The sequence below is a fragment of the Sphaerodactylus townsendi genome, linkage group LG08, assembly GCF_021028975.2.
Source record: "Sphaerodactylus townsendi isolate TG3544 linkage group LG08, MPM_Stown_v2.3, whole genome shotgun sequence".
NCBI lineage: Eukaryota > Metazoa > Chordata > Lepidosauria > Squamata > Sphaerodactylidae > Sphaerodactylus > Sphaerodactylus townsendi.
Genome location: NC_059432.1, coordinates 84,787,231 through 84,792,618, shown reverse-complemented (window position 1 = coordinate 84,792,618; position 5,388 = coordinate 84,787,231).

Sequence of the window (5,388 nt, the reverse complement as noted above, 5' to 3'; positions counted from 1 at the left end):
TACAGATTTGGATGATATGAAATATATCAGTAACAGCTAGTTCACTCCCTGAATCTTCAAGACAGCCTGCTGACTCCCTAAAAAGGACTACTCTCTGTGTCTGGCACCTGACATTAGCCTAATTGAGTCTGTCTGCATTTTGGTGGGTATCTTTGTTTAGCCTGGGCTCATCGGAGCTTTGAAGCTAAGCAGGGTCAGTATTTGGATGGGTGACCACCAAGAAAGACTGGAGTTGCTATGTGGAGGGAGGCAATGACAAACCACCTCTGCTTCTCGTGACTGGATCACCTGCCCATTAGTTGTGACTCTATGGCACATTCTTTTCCTCTTTGCTAGGGGTAGACTGGAGCTTGAACAGGGTCAGCTGCAAGTAGATGCTTGCTGAAGGGTAGCACGTCAAGCTGCACCTTCACAATTTGGCCTGCAGGCCAAAATTCTGCTGGTTTGATCCTCGATGAGAAACTTGAGGCTAGGTTTCCACATCTTTGGTTCTATTGTTGCCTGTTGTCTTTTACTGCTAACTTCGCCATCACCTGTCTTGCTTCCTGCCCTCCCTTTTCTCCTTCAAAAATATTCCAAATTTTCTGTTTCTACAAAAGATTCCAAAGCATTGGGTTTTTTTTAATCAAGGCAGTGTGGGAACTTGTGTAACAAAACACATGCCACAGAGAAGGAAATGACCTCACGGATAAAGGAGAAGGACCAAAGAAAACATCCCTTGAATCAATTCTGGAACTTTGCTGATAAGGACAGGAAGGAAAAAGAAGAGATGTAAATTCAGTTCCTGTTCCTTGGGTGGAAACAACATTTTTTGATGGAAAAGGTGATCAATATTGCAGGCATTCCAGAGAAAAAAGTATAACCACAGCCCCGAGAGTAAGCCGAGGCAGGGGGACTAGAGAGGGGAGCCATCTGGGTGAAATACAGCCTTATTTCTCTTTACCATATGTCAGTACTGTCTTAAACAGGTTTACTCAGAAGGCTGCTCAGGCCTTTGTGGGACCTTCTGTGCAGCTCTACAAGGTGCAAAAATTTGGACTTTTTAATCCCCAAAGTTATCTCCTTTCCCCTGAAGGACATGATCTTTCACTTCTTTCATTATTGCAAGCCACTTTTCAACATTTCCTCTTTCACAAGTGGCCCCTTACTGGGAAAAAGGTGCTGCTTGAGTAACTTAATTCCTTTGCCTTCCCCTAAGCCATAAAAAAAGGAAATATTCATGCAGAAATGAGTAAACAGTTGGGTCACCACCCTCCAGGTGGCTGCTGAAGATCTGCTGGAATTACAACTTATCTCAGACTGCAGACATTAGTACAGTGGAGCGTGAACTCCATGGCATTATACCCAGACAAGGTCTCTGCCTAGCACCAACCCCACCCTCACTGCATTCCACCCTTAAATCTCCAGTAATTTCTCAAACATGAGCTGGAAACTCTTCAACATTTTCTGCTCCTTTCTTCACTCATAAATAGAGCTGCTATTACCTAGGTCAGGGGTCTGCAACCTGAAGCTCTCCAGATGTTCATGGACTACAGATCCCGTCAGCCCCTGTCAGCATAGCCTCAGGCTGCAGACCCCTGACCTAGAGAAAAGAAATGGCCCTTTTTCAGAGGTTTAATGGGGTGCTTACATTGAGGACATGAAAAGCTTCAGAGCTGTTGTTAACAAATTAAGCCTGAATTAAAAGAAAAGGACATTTTCCTCAGGTTTGTTGGCAAGCAAACCCGGAAGTTGGCTTACTACTGAGTATTGCAATGTGTGAACTCAGCATTCAAGAAACTCAGCAGAGTGATATTGACATTAAGGTAACTTTTTTTAGTCTGGGTGATTGTGAAACGAGTATAGCTGACTTGAGAATAGTATAGCTGACAAGAATAGCTGACTTGATTGATGGTTTTCTTTCTTCAGGACTATTTGCATTGCCTTCCTGGTGTGAAGACTGGGAAAGCAATTGTAGTAAAAGATTAACTGTCATATAGCCATAACTTGTGAAATTGACATTTGTAGTTTGTTTAAATAGAATACTTCATCTATTTGAGAATGTAAATATAGATCATTGTAATACAATGCTTGCAACAAATTAGGTAGCCTTGATGTACAACTCCTTCAGAGTATTGAGAGCCAGCATGGTGTACTGGTTAAGAGGGACGGACTCTAATCTGGAGAACCGGGTTTGATTCCCCGCTTTTTTACATGAAACTTGCTGAGTGACCTTGTTAGCGCAAAACAACAGCACACTGGAAGCTGCGCACCAGTTGCCCAGAAGAAGTAGCAAGGCAAGAAAGAAATGCAACTACACAGCACAGATCTCTTTCACCAGGAAAGGGTTTATCTTCAGTGCAGGAATATTTGCAGTGTTGTACACAGTTCTCTCAGCACCGCTCTCTGACATTCAGCAAACAACTTCCGCTACAACTACACACCACACCAACATAGTGTTGCTCCCCAGCTTCATGGTTTCACCACCCAATCAGCTTGTGGATCCTTATGTGTACACTGACGTCAGGATTGACCTTTCTGAATAGGTTGCTGACTTGCACATTTGTGTTTGATAGTTCCAGATCTAGATCAGAATATGTCATTTTCTGGCCTGCACAGCTCACTTCTCCTTGGGCCACAAGTCACAGTTCTCTCAGAACTCTCTCAGCCTCACCTCACAAGGTGCCAGTTTGTGGGGGGGGGAGGTGATTGTATAACCAATTCGGGACTCCTTATGATAGAGAAAAACAGGGTATGAACAACTCTTCCTCCACATTCTATTTTGGCTTGCTGCTTTCAGCTGTATAGACAATCAATTAGATTGTAATTGGTGGACATTCCACTGAAAGTATTGCACAGGAGGCCATGAGGTAGTTATGGGGAAATGGAGGTGTAAAATAGCCTGATTATCTTGCATTCTTCTAACAAATCAGTCTATACCTGAACATTCTGAATATCCACCGGCGCTAGGTTAACTGCCAGCTCAACCCACATATAGATTTTTCTAACAAAATGCAGGTAATATTGAGTGGAAGGGGGGGGTGTGTTCAGATTGTAGTTCTGCAACTACAGTAATTCCTTGTTAACTATTCAGAGTTTATATAGAGCTTTTTATGATGGTACAATTAGGTCTCCGCTTAAACTTTAAGCTGTGAGAAACCTCCAGCACTTAAACAAACAAAAAGCATCTACTGGAAATATCTCATTGCAGAAAGTCCTGCAGCTACAATACTATTGTTGCAGAAACAGTAACTTCAAGTTATGTTCTGAATGTGTTTTGAAACTGGAGAGGGAAGTTTTCCTTCAACACATCTGCCAACAATGAGGCAAGCTTGCTCCTAAAACAAAACACCTGTTGCAAAACAGAATTCAGCTTCTTAATTTTTGTTAGTCTGTGTGTGAGCTGTAAAAATGTTGTCTGCCCTCTAGTGGATATTCCAGCCTTTTTTTCATGTATGAAGTCATAATGATTTCGTGGGACACATGAATACTCAGATGTAGCTTTTTTCTCCCTTTTAAGTGAAAGCCTTTCATAATTTTGTAGATGAAATGGCAGCCAAATGCCCTTTACCTGTAGATGGAGCATCTTCACAAACTCAAACTGAATTTATTCAGACTATTAAACAATGTTATGAACATGGTGCCCTCTGTCAGTCTGAGCTCATTCCACCAGATCCCACGCTTCTTTGGCTGGTTTCCTGTGTGGGATTCCCCTGACTGAGGATTGTAAAACAGTGACCTGGTTATCTACAGACATGCTCATTTGACATTATTCTGTAGACACAGATCCAGTCAAGATCCAGCTGTTGGAGAGTCTGTGTTACATTCTCTGTTTAATTGACCCACCACCGAGGAAGTAGCTTATTAGCAGTGGTGGGATTCAGCAGGCTTGCACCACTTTGGCAGAACCGGTTGTTAAAATGGTGCTTGTAAACAACCAGTTATTAAACTATTTGAATCCCACCACTGGAACCGGTTGTTAAAGGATTTGAATCCCAACACTGCTTATTAGTCTCCCGAATGTGGGGTTACAGAATAGAACAAAAATGGAACAGGGTTGCACTTCCCTGTAACTGTTGTTTGATGAACTGTGTTTTGTGCAGGCATGCATTTCCTCCTTCCTGCCCCACTGGCAGCTCCATTGCACTTATTCTTACAGGAGTTCAGGTGGCTTAGGAAAACTGAAGAGAAAAGGAGCCGTTTCCTCCTGCTGCACATCGATTATGGTGGGAAAAGGTGGCTACAAATGCTGGGAGGGAGGTGTGTCTTTTCAGTCTTCTAGAGCTAGAAAGTTCTCTCTAAAAGCAGGCCTGTACATGCACAATCCCAAATATGTGCCTCAACAGGGGACAACTTGACAATCAACGGGCAAGTGCACCCGTTTTCCTTACGTGCCACACAAAAAAATGATTTATTTATTAAACACTGCTGCTGTTTAAAACTATGCTGCCTCCTTATTCTGATGCCTACTATGAAAGATGCAACAAAAGGCATTGCCAAAGGCTGTGTGAAAAATGGCTACATGTGCAGTGATATCTTGTTTTGACTTTTTGCAGTTTGAAAAGCTATGACCTTCTTTCCTTTGCACACAGCTCTCAGACATGTTGATTACTCTAGATTAGCATGATTGTCAAAATCACTCTGAAGGTTACAGAGACATTATCCTCCTACAGAAGCTGTATGTTGCACACTAATGCATGATCCTTTTCATCCAATAAAAGTGTGTCAAGTGGAGAGGCCAAGGGATATAACACCAGAAACATGATAGAAAAGGAACATGTTTTAATAAATCATATTTTGCATAACTCAAGCAAATCAGGAATATGAGTGATTTAATTTAAGCAAAGTGGATTGACAAGCCAGTTCAAACAAAGCTTCATGTAATATGGCATTCTGATCCCAGTAGTGACCAGAAAAAGGCTTTGTGGGCACTTCCAAGAAATGCACAAAGATTATGGCGCTTTTTTTTGCTGTCATCTCCAGCATCTGCTGTTGTGAAAATCACTTCCATGTGCATGTATGATTTAATAAGAATCGTTAATATCTGTCCATAGCTTTCTCCACAAATTTATTTAAAAGCAACATAAACTAGTGGCCATCATCATATTTCACAATAATTAATTCTATAAGCAAATTATGCATTAAGTTGAATTCACTTAAAGACTGCCCATTTTGTTCCTGAGTTGCCCCAGGTCCCAGGTCCCCAATCTTTTTGTTTGGTGATTCCAAGCTCACAGGAACCCTTCCTTCTTTGCACTCTATTTGCACCGTTCTTATAAAACATCCCTTCCTGCAGCCTGAAGTCCATTCATCTTTTGGGGGCTTCTGTGCAGTCCCACATTGGAATTGCACATGCACAGGCCTACCATGGAGAGAATAGAAAGCTTATTTTCTTTTCTGTAGATGTAG